Source organism: Asterias amurensis, chromosome 3 (assembly GCF_032118995.1).
Source record: "Asterias amurensis chromosome 3, ASM3211899v1".
In the NCBI taxonomy this organism is placed as follows: Eukaryota; Metazoa; Echinodermata; class Asteroidea; order Forcipulatida; family Asteriidae; genus Asterias; species Asterias amurensis.
This window is the reverse complement of record NC_092650.1, coordinates 24,101,295-24,125,520: the sequence shown is the minus strand read 5'-3', so window position 1 is coordinate 24,125,520 and position 24,226 is coordinate 24,101,295. Positions and strand designations below refer to the sequence as shown.

General features: G+C 37.4%; 1 protein-coding gene across 3 annotated transcripts in view; it reads left to right on the top strand.

Annotated features, from left to right (window-relative positions):
• The window catches only part of LOC139935453 (zinc finger homeobox protein 3-like), a 151,328-nt gene that overhangs the window by 13,763 nt on the left and 113,339 nt on the right, over positions 1-24,226 (top strand). For all 3 annotated transcript variants that reach the window (XM_071930065.1, XM_071930067.1, XM_071930066.1), the window contains exon 2: positions 14,603-14,750. The gene's annotated coding sequence lies outside the window, so the exon portion shown is untranslated. The remainder of the gene's footprint in view (positions 1-14,602; positions 14,751-24,226) is intronic.

The window sequence follows — 24,226 nt, the reverse complement described above, 5'->3', positions numbered from 1 at the left end:
AGTTTTTGAGAAAGAAGTATTTTTCCACGAATTTGATTTCGAGACCTCAGATTTAGAACTTGAGGTCTCGAAATCAACCATCTAAACACACACAACTTCGTGTGACAAGGGTGTTTTTTCTTTCATTCTTATCTCGCAAGTTCGATGACCGATTGAGCTCAAATTTTCACAGGTTTGTTATTTTATGCATATGTTGAGATACACCATCTGTGAAGGCTAGTCTTTGACAATTACCAATAGTGTCCAAATAAATCAAAACCCACTTGAAGAGTTTCGTTTATAGCTGTATTGGCATGTACCACTAGGAGACTGTAAATACCTGTGATTCCTATTCACAATGGTCACGGATGTTTGAACTAATTTCATGAACATGAAACACAGATTGGAAGGATCCTGTAAACTAGGTTTCCTGTGCTGTCAAACGCTTAATTGACAAAGAAAATATTAGCCTGTCGTTTTCCGCTCATCAGTGCTTTTGGAATGAGATCACTGTCTTGGTGATTTTGTTGTTGGGGTGGTACACAAAAAAAATACATCCTGCTCTGATTTGTGTTTCATTGATCAAGGGATATTTAAAGAGGTTTATCAATATTTGTGTAGTCTCAGATATCGCAGTGTTTGTATTATTTATCAGTCGAACTGCAGTTATTATTATCTTTCCCATCAAAATCAGAACACCATGTGAATTAATAATCTCGGAGATTTTTTATAGAAAGAGGAAACGAGGTCCCGAGTGTGAATGCCTTGGATGTTTTAAAGGCAAGCTGTTTTTTTTCTTGGGTAGGTGAATCTCTTCTAATGAACGGGAGACTTTAAATTTCCAATTAGCAACAGTACGCCAGAATTTAAAACCAATTTTCTCCTGCCGCCTTGCTCACACCCTGGAAAAGAACAAGCGCACATCCCCCAAACAAGGCCTAAATCAATTTGGCTGAAAAATTATAAGCTATGCTGGCCATAGCAGTGCAAAGACTAATTTAGTGTGTAGAGCAGACTCCCCCCTCCTCAGTGAACATGCATAAGACTCTGTTGGTTAGATTAAGTGCCTAAAACTAATGAATTCTCGCCCCAAATGAAATTAGAGCATCAGCGTCCGCGGGGAGCAAGAAGACTCTCCTACCCCAGCTAGTCCACAAACCCAAATTCATTTGTTTTTGCAAAGATGGTTAATTTGTATTGGGTTGTGATGAGTTTTGCCGGCAGCGGCGCAGGCATTATCACATTTTGCCTCTGAACGCTGGGGGCAAGTGAACCAGTTAGGGCTGCCAGCCTTGTTGCTAAGGTCAGTTTGGTCCCGTTCGGCATAATTTCCCACCCTCCAGCTAAGCATACACAGAATGCAAGAAACAATTGGCATCTAAAAAAAAAAAGAGCTTAAAAAAAACACCCTCAAAATATGCATTAAAGCCATCATGTTTCAAAAAAACATCGGTGGACGGTCAAGTTCTGTGTGTGGGAAATGTCTGGAGTAGGCTTTTAGCCAGCATTGCAATTCGAGAGATTTGAAATCTGCTATAAATTAAACAACTAAAAGGATGTCCAATTCCTCTGACAATTCAACAAAAGTCATATGGAAACTTTTTGGTTAAAACCTCAGTGACTGATTTCATCAAGAAAAGAATTGCGTTGCAAAAATGTGCAAAGTACCAGTCACACCATAGATTGTGTAGGCCTATAGTATGTGACCATAGAGTCTATGATGTGACATGGCACTTGACTGGTAACTTTATTTTGTTAATCCTAATTTTGTTGTGCTTATAGCTACTGTTTGTGTTTTAACAGCTCTGAGAATCTGGTTAATGTATTGAGAATTGTGACCAATTTCTGAATATAACATTCTAAAATATATTGAATCTTTGATTTGGCATAGTTAGCAGACAGCGTTTTAGTTTTCAAACAACTCACTCGCTCAATACTTTCTTTTAAACAATTTGGATGTAATAATAAATTGAACTTAAAAGAAGCAACCCCCCCCCCCCAAACAAAAACCAGACAAACGAACCCCAGGAAGAAACCCACCACCAACATGCATCACATGCTACTAAACGGCACATGAAAATATTCCATAATGAACTTCTAAAGACGCTCGTATAAATAGACACAACCGTGTTTTCCCCCCAAAGTGTCTTGTGTTACAGAAGACACAAGACTCACTTTCCTACAGTAATTTAATACAATGCATCTTTAAAAGCCACACAGGGATGATTAAAAAAGAAATTAGAGCAAAGCATTGTTAATTTTTTTTTATGGCTGAAATTGAAGACAGCTGTTTGAGTTCATGAATGTGAATATATTATTACTTGATGTTCCAGCAAAAATCCAATTCTGTGCGGAAATGAACTAACAGATATCACCCTGTTTCTTTTATAAAAATATCGACCAAAATGTATCAATTAAATCACGTTATTCATTTGAAAGATGCTAAAACATTGTTTTATGCTAAGACAATTTTGTGAGTAGTTTGAAATGTAATGAGTTTGTAATTCAATAAATTTGAGAGATTTTCCCCCAAATTATGTGATTTCACTTAAAACATTGTTTTCTAGGCTAAGAATTATATGTGTGTAGTTTGAAAATTAATGAAGATAGTCTTCATTAGGTTTGAGAAATTTGTTCCCGAAAATATACTATTTCACTTTAATCCTATTATATTTTCCTCTCCATTAAGTATTCATAGTAGGCTGCATTAACAATTTTCAGAAAAAATCTTCTCTAAATTCAGTCTGATCTTCATTAACGAATGGAAGTAAATCATTTTGTAGTCCTCACATGCACAAAAAATACATGACCGGGTAGTTCAGGTCGTCCGTCTGTGAGTGAAGAAAAAAATCTAGTCCATAAATTAATCAATCTTATGAAATGAAGGGGTCTGTGTCGCAGGTTGAAGTAATGGCAGGTGCATTCAGGGTACACAAAAACACTGTATGAGCTACATTAAAAAAGTCAGGTATCCAATTTCTTGTGATATGTTTATTTTTCATACTCTCTGTTTGTGACACCAATGAATGCTTACAGCTACGGGGAAAAAAAATATCAAAAATGAGTTTATTCAGAAATGAAGTAAATGTACTTGAAGACTAAATTAGGTGACTAGGAAATGAAGACAAAATCTATGGTTTCTGCAATTATTTATTCAGGATGAGTAGTGCTGACAAAATAGTTGCAGTCCACAGACACTTTTCATGTTTGGTGAGATCAAACAATTTACATGAATTAACAAACCTGAAAATATTGGCTTAATCTGCTATGCGTATGCATGTAAACACAATGTCCTTAATTTGGGTTGTAACAACCGAAAACGGCAATTATTGAATAAAAAAATTAAAAAAATGGTTTACAGACACAGTTCCCAAGTATGACTTCATTCCAGAGGGTAAAATATTTTTCCAGAATAAAATGTGTTGTTGTCTGATCGTCATAGTCAGTAAGCTTTCAGACTTAAATTTAACACCAAATGTGCACCAATCATGTTTAGTACCTTTAAAGACACTGGACACTGTTGGTATTTGTCAAAGACAAGTCTTCTCACTTGGTGTATCTCAACATGTGCATAAAATAACAAACCCGTGAAAATTTCAGCTCATTTGGTCATCGAAGTTGCGAGATAATAATGAAAGAAAAAAACACTCATGTCACACAAAGTTGTGGGGGCTTCAGATGCTTGATTTTGAGACCTCAAATTCTAAACTTGAGGTCTCGAAATCAAATTCGTGGAAAATTACTTCTTTCTTGAAAACTAGGCCACTTCAGAGGGAGCCGTTTCTCACAATGTTTTATACTATCAACCTCTCCCCATTACTTGTTACCAAGTAAGGTTTTATGCTAATAATTATTTTGAGTAATTACCAATAGTGTCCACTGCCGTTAAACTATGACCGGTACTTTCACCATTTGTAGCTAGCACATTTTCTCCATCTTTGGAATGTAACTTCCAACCTAGGCCCAAACTCATAAAGCCTGTAAGCGCAACAAAACTTGCCTAGCACAGAAAAGTATTTCTTAGCAGAAACTGGATACAAGCCGAAAATTCCATTATGTTTTTGCCTGGTGCCTCACTCAATTCACGCAGAGAAATTTGTCAAGCAGTGTTTTCTGCTAACAGCTTTATGGGTGTTTTAGGGTGTGCGCAATATTGTTAAGATAGAAAACATGACTGGACGCACTATAAAGTGTAGCTTCATCTACCGTCACGCTTGTAGTATTTCAAATGGTTGTAACTTTGTTCAAGTACCTGAAACTAGCTGAGAGTGTCTCAACATGTGAGTGGACATACACACTTTTATACTGGAATTAATTAAAGTTTATTAGAGTTTTAAATGTTCCAATTACTCTCAAGTTTCATTTAAAAAACTGGACCGAAAAGGCAGTTATATTTTTTCAAGCTATTTTCTTTTTATGGAAATGAATAAATAAAAAGATAAAATAAACAAACTCAAATTATTGTTTGGTTCAAGCATGGGTGGTCATTTACATGCTAAAACACTTTGAGTGGTTTCAGTTAAAAATATATTTTTTTTAATTATTTGAAAGAAAACAAAACCCAACCTGCTTATTATGACGGATGCACAGTGGTTTCCTTTGTACATATGTATGTTGGGTGGTTTCAGTTACTTGTATAAAATATTTTTTTTACAACTATTTTTACAACAGTGTTTTACTTTATTGTATTTCCTGTTCACACTGATTATGCACGTAAATAACAACATGGTGTAACGATAGTCACCATGGAAAAATTACATTGATATCTTTTTGCTTGAATGTTTTTAAGTTCTTGAGCATTGAATAAAAATTTGTCTCGTAGGTAAGTAAACTTCAAAACCAAATAGTTTTGAAAGATATTTGTCAACATTTGAACATAAAATAAAAAATATGGATTTGACAAAATGCAATCCTGTCAGACTTGCCCAGTTCTGAGTTTAGCTGACCGACTCTTTAATCACTGGCCTCAGGGGGTGGTGGTCGAGTGTCAATTTCAAACTCTGATGTACCATTTTGTTTTCTATATTTTGCGTGGCCACAGAGGGACTGTACCTTCGAAAACATCCATTGCAAAGAGGCAATGGACTACATTGCCCCTGATCTTGGCCTTGGTGCCCCTTTAAAAGTTTCCCAATGACTTTTAGATTTTCCAATGGAAGTGCCCTTTGCAAAATGAAAATGGCCTTGCCCTTTCAAAGATGAAATTCCAGGCTTTAATCTTAGTTATTTTTTTAGGTTCGAATCTTGAAATGTTAATTTACAATTGGTAATTAGAGCAGTGCGCAACACACTCCCTCTCACAGGCTAATATAGCCTGCAAAAAAAACCCCATAAAATCAAATATATTGTATCAAAATAATGGCAGAAAACTGGGGGGAAAAACCACAAATATTATTTCAATGATTTCACTTTTGTTTATGTCTATGTTAAATGAGGGTACCCTGTTTAAAAGTGGGCTTTCCTGCTGACAAAAAATGCTTACAACTGTCTGTATTAAAGCCATTGGACCCTTTTGGTACAGAAACAAAAGAAAAAGTTCACAGATTTACAAATAACTTACAGGGTTTACAGAAGGTAGTGGTGAAATACTTCTCTTGAAATATTATTCCATGAAATGCTTTACTTTTTGAGAGAACAGTAAAACAATATCAATTCTCGTTAACGAGAATTACGGATTTATTTTAAACACATGTCATGACACGGCGAAACGCGCGGATACAAAGGTGGGTTTTTCCGTTATTTTCTTCCGACTCCAATGACCGATTGAGCCTAAATTTTCACAGGTTTGTTATTTTATATGTAAGTTGTGATACACGAAGTGTGGGCCTTGGACAATACTGTTTACCAAAAGGGTCCAATGGCTTTAATGACTCAACATTAAAAACCGAAATATACACTGCTTCAAGTCGTTCATGTACATGTATTATTATTTTAGTTGTGAACAAAAATAATTAGGAATGGCTGCAGTTTTGGGCGGCACTGGCTGTATCTTATCTAGCTGGTGTAGAATTATAGATGTGTGGCATTTGAAACATCCGATACTTTGGTAATACGACACAAGGTAATCAATAATTTATTTCAAGTACATCTCTCCTGTCTCACACCTCTATGAAATAAATCTTCACATTAAGAAGTAAGCATTGTTAGTTTTCAATTTTTTATTTCATTAAATTTCTTTACTTCAAAAGAGAAAAATGAGGCACATTCTGCCAATGCAGGGCACGGAATTTAATCAAAATGGGTACATGCTGTAATTGAAGTGAGCAATTTTGTCCTCCTTTTTTTTTCTTCACTTTTTTTCTTCACTTTTTTTCTTCGGGTGTTCGTTTTTGGGGGAAACAAAATAAGCCTGGCTTAACTTTTCAACTTGCTTTAAAAGGTTTCTGGTTCGGCATTTTTTGAAATAACAAACAATCACTCAATGTCCTACTCGGTAATGTTGGACCTCCATAATGTTCCATGCACTATTGGTTAAAGGCTCCCCACCTGGGGAAAGACTGTGTGAAAAAGGCTAACCTAGATCGGAATTAACAAACCGAGTTACAGTTCAGCAGGACTCTGAAGGGGAATGGAAACAAAAGCAAAATTCAAACCCAGATTTTTTTTTTTTTTTTCATGAATGAGCAAATATGATTACTCCCATAGTATGGTATGGCCGGCCCGATTTCATAGAGCTGCTAAGCTAAACTGAGTAGGGCACCGTTTACAAACGATACATGTTAAATATTTGACTGGTTATCTTATTCCTGTAAGCATAATTTTCTTGTGCTTAGCTATTATTTGTGCTTTAAGCATCCCAATGAGCTTGGGCTTTCTGATGTGTATAGTTGTGTTATGTCCATCCACAATCTTAAGTGGTTCATATGCTACTCTCAAATGATGAAAAGCTCTGTCCCCACTGAGTTCACAAATGCTTTAATTTCTATTCCAGGAAGGGGGGATGCAAGCTCAACCCTGATGAAGATTATGCAAAGATTTGTTAATGTTACATTCTGTCTTTAATGATGCCTGTGTGCCTAACCAAAATGCTTGTAAATGTAGAAGGGTGTAGCATTATGTAGTTGAGTCACCCACCCCTAAATAAGAAAAGAAAAAATTACAGAATTATTAATGATGCACAACTGTCAAGTTCATAAAATAAATCGTTTTTTCCCTTTTTATCATTGTACATAAAAAAACACAATTTTTTGATAATAATTTGTTTAGGTGATTTAAAAAAAATATATAATAATAATAATCGTTGTTAACCCATCCATATGTTACTAGACAAAAAGAGGAACAAGATCACAGGTAATTAAGATTTCAAATCACTTTTTAGAGACATGGCTTAGATGACCATGGCAGATTCCATGTAAATAAACAATTTCAAAATTTAATTTGTTAATGCCACAATAATTTAGAATATAATACTTAATATCCAATATTTCTAACAGTTCTTGTTGATTTCAGCTAAATTCAATTATAACCACCGCTTAAATAATTGGCAGGGTCTTTCCTGCCGGACCATAATTGTTGTTCACTTTTCTTACACCGTTTTTAAAAGGGGGTGACGGAAATTGGTAGACAAAGAGTTTCCTTTGCATCTGTTGGCTCTTAAGTTGCCCCAGTTCTCCACCCCCCCCCCTCCCAACTCGTCTAACCCCCCTCGTCCAGTGGCCAGGAACAATATAACCAGTGGTCTGAATGTCTCAGGACATGATCACTGGCGCTGGCATAATGAAACCCATTAAACCAAGTGTGCTGGTGGGGCGTCCAAGATGGCAGGAGTGTGTCCCTTTGCATGACTCAAGATTAATCGCTTCATCTTCCCCCTCTACTCCACCCTTCAATCGTTGATTCAGAGAGCGAAAGAGAAAGAGCTACTTCATTGTCTTGGTCATTATTTCGCCATGTCGTTGTACAAACCTCACATTGAATGGGGGTCACATGTGTGCCATCAGTTTAGCTGGACTTTACGTTCAGGAGGCTGATCTAGCCCCAGGCTCTGGTATGGTTAAAGGATAGGCAAACATTATGACTTGATATAAAAACGGGGACGTTTTTTTTTCTTCTTTTGGCCATTGTCACGGACTTCCCTACTCCGATTGAGCCTCGACAAAGAAGTCATTTGCATAGAAGTGTAAGCCCACAGGTTTATCCAACAGTAGCCTCTCTCTCTTCTGTGGGTTGCTAACGAGCTGTCCTGAAAGGCGCAACACCATATGTCACTCTGGAATTATCAAAGGGAAATTTTTTTTTGAAAAGGGAAGTGCAGAGAAAAATGATAGGATATTATTCATATTGTAGGGCTCTTGTGTTATGATCTGATAAGTTAGTCATAACTAATGTGTGTGTATAAATTATACTGTCACCGATGAAAAGATTGATCATTCCATGCTTGACACAGTTGTCTGCTTTAATGGTGCCACTGCTATTCAGCTTATCAGTTTGTGTTTCATTGAAATAAGATTTGTGTAATCTATCAACTGGACAGTGAGATTTTTGTTATCGCCATGGTATCAGGTTTCATTTTTATTGTGGCAGAGAAGAATGAACTTTACGTACTAATTAAAAAAAAGACCTTAAAAACGTTAATAGATTTGAGCTCTTTGTATAAATCCCGACACACCCCACCCTCATCACTGCCAGTCGTGTCATTTCTTCTCAACCCATCTGTGACATTGTAGTTGACCTGTATTCTTGATAAAATGTCAATAGATTCTATTTTGTTTTTAGATTATGAATCGTATACAACCACGGTGTAGCTAATTCTATCGTAACATTTTCAAGATAACAGCAAACGATTGTTATTCAAATTTTCTGTGGGAAATTCCTGTCCATGAACTTACCTGATTTCCCAAGTCAGGTACCCCCTCTTGTTCATGGACAGAAAATTCCCAAAGGATATTATTTATATAAATTGTTTCTCTCCACAACTGTTAGTGCATTCGTTGTAAATTAAGGTTAAGTTGGTTTGCGCACTATGAACATCTGATATTACAATTCATCAACAGTATACACTTGCAGGCAAATGATTTGAACATTTGAAACCGGCGGTAACTTCGACTAAGATTTCTAAAGAAAAAAGGAGTTTATTTGAAACTATTCCCCACTGTATTGAGGTATACCCCAGTACGTGACGCTGACGATAATGCCGAGTATTTCACAGTGAAATTCAAGGACTCTTAGTTGTCGTGTCCAAGTCGTCAGCCACAGCAGGGGGGAGAGTAAACCCAAGTCTCTTTGATTAATCTAAGACGCACTTGGCCATGAGGTGCTCCATAGTTTGTCAAATGATGGTGATTTCTTTTTATGCGAATGTGTGGTTGTGTGTCTGAGAAATCATGTCTGCGCTTTGCATAACGCAATCATGGATTAGAAGTTATTAAAATGGAAGCCTTGAAAAGAAAACCCATCTGGCTCATCGCACAGTCATTACGCCTCCCAAGACAAGGTCTAATTTACTAGTTTACTAAAAAAGGAGAACAAATTACAACTAAAAATAGAATGTACAGTTGTTTGTAAATATGTTGGAGAAATAACACTATTTGGTCAGTATAGTGTGCAGTTGAGCTGTATAATGAACAGTTGCGAAATAAAATCATGTATCACCAATTTTCTTTAAAAAAAATATATAAAAAACGAAACCTAAAATAATCTTTGATTTTCACTTTAATAGGAGTTCACTCTCAAAAAAATTACAACGTGGATATATTTTGTATCCTTTTCCATTCAGTTAGTATTAAGATGAAATATTGACATTCAAAATAAAATGTCTTGAAATGAAACATCACCAAACATTAAGAAAGACCCACAGCACAAAGCAAACTACAGCCGTCTGCAAATAGCTGTGGTATATTCTTAGAAGAATAGAGATAGAGGAGTGGCATGATTATGCAAGTAGGCCTTTGCTGATTAGCCCCACAAACACCTGTCCCTATTAAGGCTAGTGCACGGCAGAATGAACCAATAGAACGAGAAATAAAACGCAGTAAAAGAGATGGAAAAGTCGCTGGCGAAATGAGACAAGCAAGTCATGTGCAATGTGATCGGCGTGGGGCAAGTGAATTAGACTGTAAATTGTTCATAGGCAGAGCTTCATCCCCCCGTCTGAGATTTGCTGAAAGATATTGATTTTCCAGTTAATTAAGAGGAGGTAATAAAATGAAATTCCCCCACCTTTTTACTTCTTGTTGATATTGTATTGGAGGGCCACTTTCTTTTCTTGTCTTAAACTCGGCAGTTTGAGGGAAAATGACTTTGGGATTGTTTTTGCAAGGACAAGCGATTGGGAGCTGTAATTGTGGTAAAATTGCTCTCTCTTTCTCGTTATATCTCTGTATCTGACTTTTTGTAGGAATAATATCCCCCATCAATTCTTCAGCGTGCATTAAGACTTATTTGGATCTTGAGTTTTCTCCTTAATTCGGATTCAATCTGCTGAAACCGTGTAGGCATTTTTACGTTAAGATAACAGCGACTGGATGTTGACATGTACTGTTCTGTCTGCATGGAAGCCGTCGTCGTCGTCTGTCGTAGAGGTGGTCCTTTGTTCATTTGTAGCTCTGATTAAAGCACCGATCGATGGAGCTTCGACTGCTAATGAATTCCTTCGTTTTTGTCAGTATTGACTTATTCATGTTTGTCCAAGGGGAATTAATTTGCAGGCTTTCTTTTTTTTCCTCATTTTTTTTTCTCTCTCTCTCTTATGCTCTGTCCAATCACCAGTGGTGCACTTGACAGTCGTGGCACAATGATCGCCACTGACACGTTCTAAGCTTTTTGTTTCAACATGTTAAATCGATGCCCTAGCTCTGCCATATGAATAAATGATAGTAATCAATAGGAAGGACTTCATAGGAGGTGTTGACTTGTGTGGTCCCTAGTGACCGGTAATGGACAAGGATCAGAACCCGTACTCACTGGAGTTTGGACTCATTTCATCTTCAGTAAACCCAACAAATATAACAAAAAACCAACTGTGCATAATTAATACGGCTCACACTTGCTTTGTTGGGCTTTGCCCGTTGTGATTCTGTTTTTTTTTTCTTTCTAGTTTTTTCTTTCTTTTCAAAATGATGGTGGGCTTTTTCAGGCTAGCGTGTTGTTTGAGGACAGGTTTTATGTTTTTGTACGTTGGTTGAACTTGGGTGGTTTTGCTCGGGAGCCTTTGGTTTCTGTTGTTCAAGTTTTAGGTCTTTGTAGTTTTTCATAACAATGTATTCTGCAAGGTGAACCTGGACAGTCTGTTTGACTCATTCTAGGAATTTGTTTTGTATCTTCTTGCTTTTTATGTGTATTGAGGATTGTTTCAAATGTATTTTGATATTTCAAAGTAAAAAAATTTTACAAAATAAATTTATGTCTGTTCAGAAGTCTTTACAAGAGAAATGTGGAGGGGCTTTGGGTCTTTGCTTTTCGTTACCATAAAAAAAAGCCATGCAGTTGTACACACTGAATTCACGCTTTCAAAAGGAAATATTTACATATATAGTGCTGTTCTGGTCTGGACCATTTGATAATGATGAATAATCTTGTTGATCAACTTGACAAGCAAACTATTATTTCCTTTATTGAAAACTCTGTGGCTAATGCAAACAACATTGCACTCACTGCATGAACAAAGTACGTGCTGAATGTAGGGTTTGTGCGATAAATAAAAATAAATAAAAAAATCCAGTTTGGATAAAAAATCGTGACGGCATAAACTGTTTGGAAGTCATTGGAAGCTATCCGAAGTATTTTCGCTTGAATCAGAAAATCTATTTTGTTTATAAACTTAAAACTGAGAAAAAGTTTTTTGCTAGTTTCTCATTACCACACGTATGAAAATAGAAAATATATTAATAATTCATTAGTTCTAAACAAATGATTGTTTTTAGTTAATAATCAAATGTCAGCTGGCAATAATTGAATTTCAGTCCAGTCATTAGATTCAAGTAAATGCGTATGTTTACATGGTCAACCATGTAAGCAATGGCGTTGCTGTTTTAAATCATCCACGATAAATATTAATTTGTTGTGTCAGCACAAGTTGTCGCTTAACAGCCCGATAACCACAGGAATGTACTCATAGAGTACAGCGCGGGCGACTGATGATCAAGAAATCAAACGGATCCGAACTATCAGAGAGAATCCCATTATCGGTTCCTCAATCTGACCCACAAAGAATTTCTGAAACCAAACCATCTCACAAAGAAATTCTGAAAACGAGTTCATGATTTTTTTATTGGTCTATGACATTTGTCAGGTGTTGTTGAATTTTAAATGACAGCCAGTAGGATCATTGTCTGTTTCCAAAGTTTTCCTTATGTGGTTTTTGTGGTAGACATCTAGATAGTCTGTGTTGTAATTTTCAAACCTTGTAGATGAACAACCCAGTCATAGTACCGTTTTAAATTGGTACATTTTGAAAAAGGGTTGAATATCAATGAAAAGATTTCCCTCATTAATTTTTAGAGATGGGTTGATGAGTAACAATAAAATAATCCATTTATCTTTGCCGAAGAACAATCCATTTAGAAAGCACTATTTGCAAAGTGTTTACTCAGCCTTAAACAAAGAAAACAAACAAATTACACATTTTTGGTCACCATTCACAAGGCTTCTTGACCGAAGGTAAAGAAAACGCTGAAAAGCTTGGAATAATTTCCAGAAAAGACCTCTGGTTTCGGTAAAACAAAAAACAGTTACAAGTTGTATCATTCAATTGACAAAGTTTGATCATACTTGGTCTAAAACAAATTGTATATGAAGCTAAAACTTTACTTTAACTGAGAACTGAGGTTGTTTCCCCTTTTCCAAAGAATCAGTAAAGAATATTTCTATATTTATGTACTTGTTTACTACTACCTGAGAATTTTCTCATTGGTTTTTATGGTTTTATTTAAAGGCAGTGGACACTATTGGTAATTACTCAAAATAATTATTAGCATAAAACCTTTCTTGGTGACGAGTAATGGGGAGAGATTGATGGTATAAAACATTGCGAGAAACGGCTCCCTCTGAAGTAATTTTCCACGAATTTGATTTCGAGACCTCGGATTTAGAACTTGAGGTCTCGAAATCAACCATCTAAACGCACACAACTGCGTGTGACAAGGGTGTTTTTTTCTTTCATTATTATCTTGATGACCGATTGAGCTCAAATTTTCACAGGTTTGTTGTTTTATGCATATGTTGAGATACACCAACTGTGAAGGCTAGTCTTTGACAATTACCAATAGTGTCCACTGCCTTTAAAGATCTATTGGACAACATTATTTACGGTCCACTATCGAATATTGTTTTTTTTAATGCCTACAATTGTACATCCCGCCATTCAAACGCTGATACCAGGATTCGCACAACAACACTGCAAACCTGGTTTTCTTCATCTGCCATTTGATGTTTTTATACAGCTGCTCCAAACCTTTGGAATAATCTTTCTAATCAAATCCGTCATGCCATTTCTCTGACTGAGTTCAAAACATAGCTAAAAACTAATTTTTTCAAGACTTTGAATAATGTGGTAAAATAATCTTGTTTGATTTTGTACAATGTCTGGAAAGGCCTTAGAATGGTTGTACCTTGCATCCTGATTCTGAGATGTAACCAACGGTTCTTTTCACTTTTCAGAACCACCCCAACTCATCTACAGATTATCATTACATAGTGTCACTGCAAATTCTTCTTTATCAAATTTCCACCATGCAAACTTTCAAAACCTACTTAAATCCTGATTCTAGTTGTATGATTGTCATGAGTCGGATAAACAATTTTGGGTTGAACAAAAAAAGAAGTTAACTAGATCGGGACTTCAATCTCTGACCTCCGGATCAACATGCTGGTGTTCTACCCGCTGAGCCATCTCGGCCTATAGTCGGCAGTCCCACTTTTTTGTTAAAAAATATATCTTCATTCATGCGTGCCGAACAATGACATTAAGTTAGCACAATGACAGATCTTAACATTTCATAAAACCAGGGGCCTATGCTCAAACCTCGGCTTGCCGCTCCAGCTCAGGCTTAGGCTCCACGCAGTAGGTACGCAGCTCAACCCTCAACCTGCATTTTAGAGCAGCGCGTATTGCTGATTGTACCAGCACGCGAAGCCTGAGCCGGAGCCTATAAGCAGAGCGTTGAGAAAGGCCCCATACTTCTGATACATGCGGCCATTGTAACAATGAGGGCACATTTAGGTTTTTGGAATGCGTCACATATTTTTTTCTTTCTTTTTCCCTTCATTATTTGTTTAACTGTACAACTGTAGAATTGTACAAATGTTTTCATTCAGGCTATTTTATAAGAGTGGTTTAAAGGGCAGGTATTCCTTTGGTAAACTCCCAAATGTAAAAACTTACTTTGATAAGACCATTAAATTTCAGTTAAAAAAAAATCTTTGTTCAAAGAGGATCACTTTTCTAATCTAAAGACCCAGCCCAGCTGTCGTTTTCACCAAACTCTTTCCAACTTAGGATTAATCTTAGGACTTGGGGCAAGTTCTGTTTTGTATTCAAAGACGTAGGCAAAATTAACCCATCCTAAGTTAGGCAAGTTACTCGTCCTAACTTGATATAGGATTAATCTAAGCGTTTCGTGAAATCGGCTGCAGGTCTTGTATTTTCTCTTCTCTCCTCTAATTATCTGTGATATCTTATCTTCAGATCCGAGTACATGGACTGAGCATCCTGTTCATTTTAGGAAGTCAGGAACATCGAAAAATCAAGTCTGGTGCTTGTCCTTTTTCCTTTTCTCTTGAGCAAGTCAACGAAAGTATCCCTCCAGAAACTTGTATGTCAACCCCACTGTTTGGTAAGTAAATATTATTGAGGAATGTCTTAAAAAAACCAAAGGAGGGAAGGCTTGTTATGGAGGAAGTACAAGGGTAAACCCCTTCTCCCCCATGAAGTGTTGTTGTTTCTTTTGCTTAGTCTTCACCCTGTTCTAGGACTTTAGCGCTATTATTATATTGTTGTCATATTTCTTGTAATGAAACCAAGGATGTCTCATAAATGAGCTTAAAGGAACACGTTCCCTTGAATCGGTCGAGTTGGTCTTTGAAAAGCGTTAGTAACTGTTTTGTTTTTTATAAAATGCATATGGGTATAAAGATGTTGTAAAAGTAGAATACAACGATCCACACAAACATGCCTCGAAATTGCACGTTTTTCCTTTTACTTCGTCGACTAACACGTTCGGCCATTTATTTGTTGACTCCCATAAATGGCCGACCGTGTTAGTTCGCACAGTAAAAGGAAAACCACGCAATTTTGAGGCAAACTTGTGTGGATCATTTTATTCTACTTTTAAAACATCTTTCCAACCATATAATGCATTTTGTAAAAAAGGGTTACAAATGATTTTTATAGACCAACTCGTCCGATCCAAGGAAACGTGTTCCTTTAATCACTGTAGCTCACAAGCCTGAGGAAACCTGTAAACAAGTGTGCTTGCTATGCCAACCTAAACACTGCTGTTCACCCTACTACTCTTCCACGATAAGTGTTTTTGGTTCTTTTACCTGCACTCCTTACGCAAGTACCGGAGACCTACAGCTTAATGTCCCATCCGAAGGACAAATCAATTATAGTAAATTATCTTACTCAAGGACACTTGGTGTCATGACTGGGACTTGAACCCACACTCTTCTGATCAGAAACACCAGCAGGCTTGAGTCCTTTGCTCTTAACAGCTCAGCCATGACACGCTACAAGGACAAACCAGCTATGATATATTAGAGGCCATGCATTAAGTGCCCTGATAGGTTGGGCTGGGCTGGTGTTTAAAACCGCATTAAGAACTTCTGTCCAATGAACAAGACTGTTTGTTAAGGTTATAGTAATCAGCTTTGCTCGTATGCTGACTTACTGCTCATTGGCCTTCATGTAGCACTTAAACTTCTGATGACTGTGCAAGTCTTGCATCATTGAAAACTAGAAAACAAGTCCAACTAAGACTATTTTTATTCATGATTTTTTTTTTTTTTTTTTTTTTAGAAAATTCTTGAAAATACCCATACAAATTTGTATAAAAACAATTTTAATTTCTCTAAAGTAATAATAAAATTTGTTAACATTTAACCTTTTACTTTCCCATTGATAATGTTTTAAAGCAATAAACTACTTCAGACTAAAGTGTGTGAAGAAACAGAATCGCACACATGTAAAACTCAATTTGGATGGGACCAACTTGGGTCCCAGAAGTTTTAGTACACGAGAGACATGCACAGTCTGTTTGACAGCGGCAGTGGCCATGCTCTTGTTTATTTTATGGGGTGACAACAAGTGACTGCTTTGATTGTGTCTACCCATAGTTGTTTGAATTTGAATTACTCAGTATGCCTCTGTCTTTTGAAATGAAAAGTAGACGTTCTCTTTGTTTGCCAATTCCAACATCGGCAAATCCACCTAAAAACCGCTGAATCTTCCTGGAAAGCATACAATAAGAAGTTCTTTCATTTGTGGCGCTTGTGTTTTTCTTGTAAATTATACCAGAGACACACATTCATCTTTAATCTGATACAGGTGTTTAATTTGTACAAGGCATCCAAGCTTCTTCTCCGGAATTGTTAGCTTGATATTTTATATCCCTTTGGAGGTAACAGGAGAAATACAATCTGGCCATCATTCATTGTAGAGTACACGCCACGACCGGATTCCTCCTCAAGAGAAACCCTTTTCTTATTGCGCGCAGCAGTATTGCTGGGATCGTACATTGTAAAGAAATGGACCTCTGAGAAATGTGCGCCTCTCTAATTAATCATATGTCAGACCGGTGTCCATCATTGGTGTTGCTTTTTCAATATTGCTGCGACTAAATTAGAACAAATACTTTAAAATGGACACTAAGGAGATTGATAATAGGAATACCTAAAGGGAGTACGTGTATCTTGTTTTTGTTTTTTCAGAGAAAATATACGCGTCTTTGTTGTTGTATGGCAACGCTTCTTTACAAAACATCACGAGTCAAGCTTACTTCAATACTGTGAATATCAAGGTTTTTCTTGTGTGATTTCCTGCCATGCCAGGAGAGATGTCCTTACCATGAAGGTGGCCATAACACTGTCTATAATTGTGTTTTATTGACTCAATGTACGAGGTATTATGCTTAAATTGTCAAATTTGCCGGAGCTGTTGGTACAGGATTAGTCAATGTGACCTCGGATAAATGAATACCTTTGCATAATTAAGACAGTTTTGACTCACCTTAATTCTTGCTGGAAGAACGAGTGAGGCCTCATAATCACCAAGTGTTATGCGTAAACTGCTTTGTACCGCCGGTCCTAATTGTCATATTAACCATTTTTTATGACAATTTTTGTTGCCGAAGATGGATGAGCAACCTCTAAATAGGGTAATTTGAATTAATATTTCATCTTCATGGCTATGGTATTAAGGCATATTAGACCAATTAACATGAAATTAGCGGGGAACTTCACTCAGATAAATACTGCTGCACTCTGTGAAAATGAGCGTCAAAGTGAAGCTTGTTTGCATACTTGAATTGATAAACAGCTCGTCGGGAAAAAGTTTTATCCTTAAAATTGCTGCTTAAGCAACTCTATGAAATTGGGTCCAGGCTACCATAAACTAATCCTTTGTGTCAGTCAACCCAAGGTTTTTTTTTCTTGTTCTCTTTCTGATAGGGCCTATATGAATTCATAACTTTGTGTAGTAGATTGTCAGTAGTGTGTTTGCATCAATTTGCATTAGAATGCAAGTACTTGCAATTTTCTGGTTTAAAATATAAGTTAGAGATTTTTCACCACCTGTCTCAGATTGGGTGGTCGGTCTATTTAAAGGCACTGGGCACTGTTGGTAATCACTGTTAGCATAAAAACTTACAATGGAGAGCTGTTGATAGTATAAAACATTGTGAGAAACGGCTCCCTCTGAAGTAACGTAGTTTTCTAGTAGGAAGTAATTTTCCAAAAGTATTTGAATTTGATTTTGAGACTTCAGAATTTGATTTTTAGGTCTTGAAATCAAGCATCTGAAAGTTTTTATGTGAAGCAGTGTGGGTGGGGGAGGGGGGGGGGGGGGGTATATTAGGTAGCCTTCTGGGTAAAAGTCCTAAAGTTTATGTATACTGAACTATTTGACAACATATCGCAAGTTCAAGACATGCACATACAGGCCTTGAATTTGCTCGTGAAGGGCCACAACAGTTTACTTCTGGTAAGGGGGTTCTTCTTTGAGGAAAATACAAATTTGTATTGAAACCTTGCCCAGGGCGCAACAGCAATTCTTGCGGGTGCCTTAGGTCAGTTCAAGGAGAACATGGAGAAAGGGTATGTCCAAAGTAACACCTTCGGCTGTGGCTTTTGATACGGCTGTTGCTTAGGAAATTGCGCACGTTGACACAGGATACAGCGTTAGCCAGTGGCCGTTACCACAAGTTCTGACACAGCCAAACTTGCGAGAACATAGCCTGTGGACTTGCATCGTTCTATAGATGCAACCTTCCATCCAAGGTTTGCTGTTTGTCGTTGAGTGCCAATAATCATTAACAGGACAAACCATCACCATAAAAACCTGTCCTTTATGAAATAATAATTAGTAATTGTGATGATCATTACACTCTTCCATGTATGTCATTAATATGTATGTATCAGTTATTTATGTTTTCATTTTCTCCAAGTCATTTGAAACGCCTGTTGTGCTTTATGCAGTGTACATCTGATACTCTTTAAAATTTGATTAATTTTCATTTTCAAATGAAAAGCATAAAGAAACTTAATTGCATTCAAATAGCTAAAAGATTACTGTATATTTGCTCTGTTCATTTCTTTATTTAATGGAAGATTTTACCGGTGACAAATGGTATGTGGTATTCCAGGTATGATCCCTGAGGTACCCAAATACAGCTCTGAGTAATGCAATGCCAGCCCATCTTCACCCATACCAACCCCTAGATCAATGGCGCCACCGTTCTCATAAAATCCCAGTAATCCACTTCACACTTCGGCAACTGATAATTTTGTTTTCTCTTTTACCAACCCCTCCCCACCCCCTCCACCTCCCCCTCAAAGTTCTCATGGCCAGGGCCAGGGAAGGAGGGACAAATGTCATGGTGATGTAAGATATGGCGCAACAATTTGCCCGAACTGAACTCTTAGTCAATAATAAGGAAAAACGCAGCATCACGCTCGCTTAATTGCTTGGAGAGGAGACCCCCAAAAGCCTTGTCTGTGTTCTTTATGTCTGGGCAAGCACCCTACCGCAGACAGAAGGTTCTTGACGTTCGTAGGGTTTGTTGGCAGGGAAGGTTATCTTAATTTGCACCACCTGTACATGCCAGTCAGCGTGCACCATTATTTAAATGAAGCTGATGAACACACCCCTGTCTTGAACTTGTGATTCACCATGACTTGGATGTGCAGAGACTGGGCCTTGATAAGGCTACCCTTAGGGATAGGGGAGTAGGTTGGTAATAGTGGGGGTAGGGATGGGCTACCCTCAGGGATATGGGGGTATAGGTTGGTACTGGGTGTAGAATGGGCTATCCTTAGGGATAGGGGAGTAGGTTGGTAATAGTGGGGGAAGGGATGGGGTCCTCTTAGAAAAAGGGGGTAGGTGGGTATCTGGGAAACGATTAATGCATGAATTGATTTTTAGGTATATGAAGGCTGGTGTCCGTTGATTGATTTGACAATGGATTGATTTGACAATCGCTGTTTTCTCAACAAGTAGACACTTTTCTTCTGAAACTGTCACATATGACTTTTATTCTATCTTCCTTTAGATAAATCAGCTTTGCGCTGACAGAAACCCAACGATGACCCTACCTATAAGGAGTTTGAAATTTCTCCAAGGGGTTATTAATTGATCATTTCCATTAAGACTATGCGCTGTAGACTTACTTCAGTGCAATTCATTAACATGGTTATTTATTATCATTTATTATGAATCGTTACTTTATGAAGTGGGTAATGGAGTTTAGTTCATGTGATTATAACGCCCCCCCCCCCCCCCCCTCAACATGCTAAATACAGACAAGCCGAACATGGGGCTCAATTTCACATGTCCCAGTGATGTGATGATGAAAATCCAAAGGTGTTTTTGTCGGTAATTGCCTCTGCCTTGTTGCCTTGTAAGCAATCCACATTAATTCCACTGGAAAACAATCAAGCTTCTTTGATAGATTTCAGCAGACGAACGAGGATTAAAGATGCTATGTCAGATTTTTGGCCGATTTGACCCAAGGTCATGATGGGGGTCGAGAAAGTTACAAGCTTTCATTTGAGCCATTGCTCGAAAAAGTCCGCCAGTTATTAGTAGCAGTGAAATAAAGTGCTCAAAATTAGTTTTTGTCGGGATCCTGGCAATATATCATGTGACCAATTCTTATGTGTTTATAAGAAACGTTTTAAATTTTTGTCATGGTTCCTGACCATTAAAAGTAAAAGTTAACTTTTTTTTGTTAGATAGGGTGATACTCTTTGAAATACCATTCACTTTTGGTTCCTAAGTCTGTCCCTGTTCTCTTCTTTGGCACCACTTTATCAAGCCTGTCCCTCATTACAAATATGGTTTTGATAAACATAAGTTTCCTTTCAAAGCTTTTCATTTTCTTCTACATTCACTTCTTCAACTCCTTTTCATCTTTTCATACTCTAATTCCTCCCCCCCCCCTTCTAAGCCCTCATTCAACTTAAGCAAGATAATCCATCTGCCATAGCAATGTTTTGCAAACTTTATTCATTGGTTGCATTTGCAAATGATTGAAAAGGGCTTGACCCGGCACCTTGGACAATAGCGGCTTTGTACTAGGAGCCTGAGGTAAATACATATGTATGCATGCAACGGCTTTATCAGAAATTTACACAGAATTAACCAGCAACGAGGAATGCATGATAGGTGCAGAAATGGGGTCATGGGGGACTCGCTTGGGTAGAATTTTTGTTTTGGGATATTTCAATTGAAAAAGAAAAAATCGTATTGTTCAGCCACCTGAAAAGTCTCTTGTTTTGTGTAAGGGTGCTGGTGCGCTGGTGTGTGTGAAATGAGTTAAGCGTATTGCATCGCATGTTGTAACTCCAACTTGAGTGTGTTTTTATTGGTTGTAGTGAGAGTCCTAATACTCAGCTGTATGGAAATGTTTATAATTCACGCTAAAAACGCTCCTCTATCATGCTAAAGATTGCTGCACTAAGTACGCTCTTGCCAAGTCAATGCCTTTCCTTAATTGACCATAAAGACAATTACCTCTAAAGTTTTGTCATTAATGCTTCCATTTGGGGGGAAAGGAGGGAAAAAAAGAAGATGATGAAGATAGAAATTAGAACCACACGGTCTTGAATTGCAGTGAGGCTCTATATACCTTGTAGTGAAATGGTTTGTTTTTGTCTGTGAAGAAAGGGCTCTGAATGCTTTACATGAACAATTATGCTCCTATTGTCTTGGAAGGGGGTATGTAGAATAGAGTAGATTGGTTGGAACATCAAGATGTGCTGCACCATTATTTCCTTATCGAAACCAAAACATAAAAATCAAGGCATACAAACCATTCTAGGGGTTGATTGTATAGAGTGTTCATGCGTGCTGTCACACCACAGATGCACTGTTTTAATTGTTGATTCGCCTTAAAAATAAACCTGAAAGTCAACAACAAGTTTAAGTCTGTCTTTACATTGAGGAGATGGCTGTGTTAAGCCTCAGTTCATACTTGCGATTCAAATTTTGCATCTAAATTCCCAACGAATGATTTGCGTCAGTTGACTTGTGCTCAACTCCTGTGAAACATTCACAGCAAAAACAGACCTGTGGTATCAAAGTTTGTATCGCATTCGCAGGAAATATGAACCAGCATTTGCATTCGCAGGAAATATGCACCAGTGTTAAGTCTGAAACAAGGCAGATAGTGGTAGCACTTAAAGACAATCTAATTACATAAAAAACTGCATTCAGCTTTCGTAGCAGCAAGTACTTCATCAAATGCAATAAAGGGGACAAGCAAAGTCTGTCTCGGAATACATCACTATCTCAAAGAATGGGGTAAGCGCTATTCCGAAGAAGTAATTTCTCATTTTGGTTATTTCGTGGTAGTGTTGGACTCGAAACAAATGTTTCATAATTGTGTTTATGAGAGGATGAAAACCGCTCTCGAGGTCAGGCAACTTGTATGGGTTTGGCGGGAAACGGGTTGTTTGTTCATCAACACCGTAGAGGTTTTTTTTTTTTTATTATCCTCATCGGGGACTAATGATGAGACAGGGTTTAATAGCCAAGAACCTATTCTGGAGTGACAAACAATAGGACATCCTGCGGTGACTTGGAAGAATCCCTGTAAATTATTACCTGCTCAGCCATTCAATCCCCTCACTTTCTTTCTAACTGTCCCCCCTCTCTAATCCCCTCATTGATACCCCTGATTAGCCCGTCCAGAGGAGCTTTAATGACTTCCAAACCCTTCTTCTGCAGCAATCATCCCCACTTCTCGAGTCGATGGGACTCCTTGTGTTCTCTGGGACTGGATATTGTTTCCATTCTTAATGAAAAGAAAGACATCCCAGGCAGATTAGCCTCTCAAGGTGAATTCCTCTGTTTATCACCAGGGACAAGGGGTACTTCTCTTGGCAGGAAACAAACATGATGGTGCTGCTGGAAGAGAATAGAAACCAAATCAGGTGGTTGCCCCAGACTGATCAGCGCGATGTAACGGTATTCGCTTTATATGATCAGTTATTAAGTACAGTTTTTTTTTGGTGCCACGTCTATGGGTTTGTTTTTCGTTTCCTGCATCAACCATTGTATTTCAGAACATTCTGTTCTTTTTTATTTGCTACACTGATCAGCGCGATGTAACGGTATCCGCTTGCTATGATCAGTTATTAAGTATAGTTTTTTTTTTACTCAGTCCATGGGTTTGTTTTTCTTTTCTTAGCATCAATAATTGTATTTCAGAACACTCTATTTTTTTGGTCTGCTGTAGTTTTTTGTTTTGAAGATCTTATTTTACATGTCTATCGCCTAATGAAAGAAGAGTGTTTACAGTTAAACAGGACTGTTCACTATTAAGTGATTGAGCTCAAAAGAGCTTTAAATTTGGACAGATTTTGAGCTTAAAATTTGGACAGATTTTGTACATGTTGTAGTGATTGTGAGATCATAAGAAACTGCTGTTATTGGAAGATTGAGTGCAGCTGAACTGTTACGTCTTCATTGGGCATATTATATAGCATGATAGTAAGACATGTTGGGTTTTCAACTGCAACAGTTCAAGTTTTCAATCTTTTTGTTTTACGAAAAGAGACCATTGATAGCTTCCATGATGCAACCTTTTGTTCCTTTGTCACTCATTAAAGTATGGGCGTGCTATATTGGTTCTTTTGGGGTATATATTTATCATGGATTCTTTCTCATGCTGTGATGAGTAGTTTGTGAATAATTCAGTGACCTTGGTTAATTTTGGTTGTCATGGAAACAGTTAATGAGAAAGTCCTTTGTTTGTACCCTAACTAGGAAATTGTGAAGACAGGCAATAATTTTATTGGACAAAACGTACCTATACTATGTCATTTTCAGATCGATCTTTTCAAGAAAAGAGATGTGAAGAATTTCAGAGGTTTTATTTTAGTGAACAGTACACAAAGTTACAATGGAACACTTAATGATGAAATTCTAGTACAAGTTGGGACGAAATGGCAAATGTGTTTTGTAAATGATATGTTATACTGACTGGTGGAAATTGACTGATAGTTGTTGTTCTATTACTCGTTTGACATTTTTGTTCAGCTCCATTTTTGTTTAGCTCGCCAAGAAGTAAACACTGTTTTAGTTGGATTTCCAACACTTCCATTTGATGGATTTCATGTATTTGCCCTGTCCTTCCTCATAAGGCGTCTACAAAAAGGCATATTTTATTTGATAGAATAAAATTAGAGAAGATGATGAGACAATTTCCGGAAAATGTGTTGAGAAACATCAAAACTCGCTAAAGGGGAAAAAAATGCATCCGAGTGAGTAATTCAAGGTTCTATCATTATTAAACTCTGTCACTCTTCAAGAAGTAGCAGATTTGCAGAGAGAAAAACCCCCAGAAAGAAAGCAAATTTTGAGACAAAAAACCTTGAAGAAAAGTCCATCATAACCACTGCTGTCTGATAACGAGCGGCCAATTGGGCCAGTAATTTGAAATACCTGTTTTTTATTTTGTGGCAATTACCGGAGACAGTTTAGCCTTGACTTTCAGCATGGGGAGTCCTCATTGCCTGTTTTCTCACAACAAATTAAAGACTCCCAGTAGCCATGAGAGACGGGGACTTGGTAATGGACCAACCTCATGTT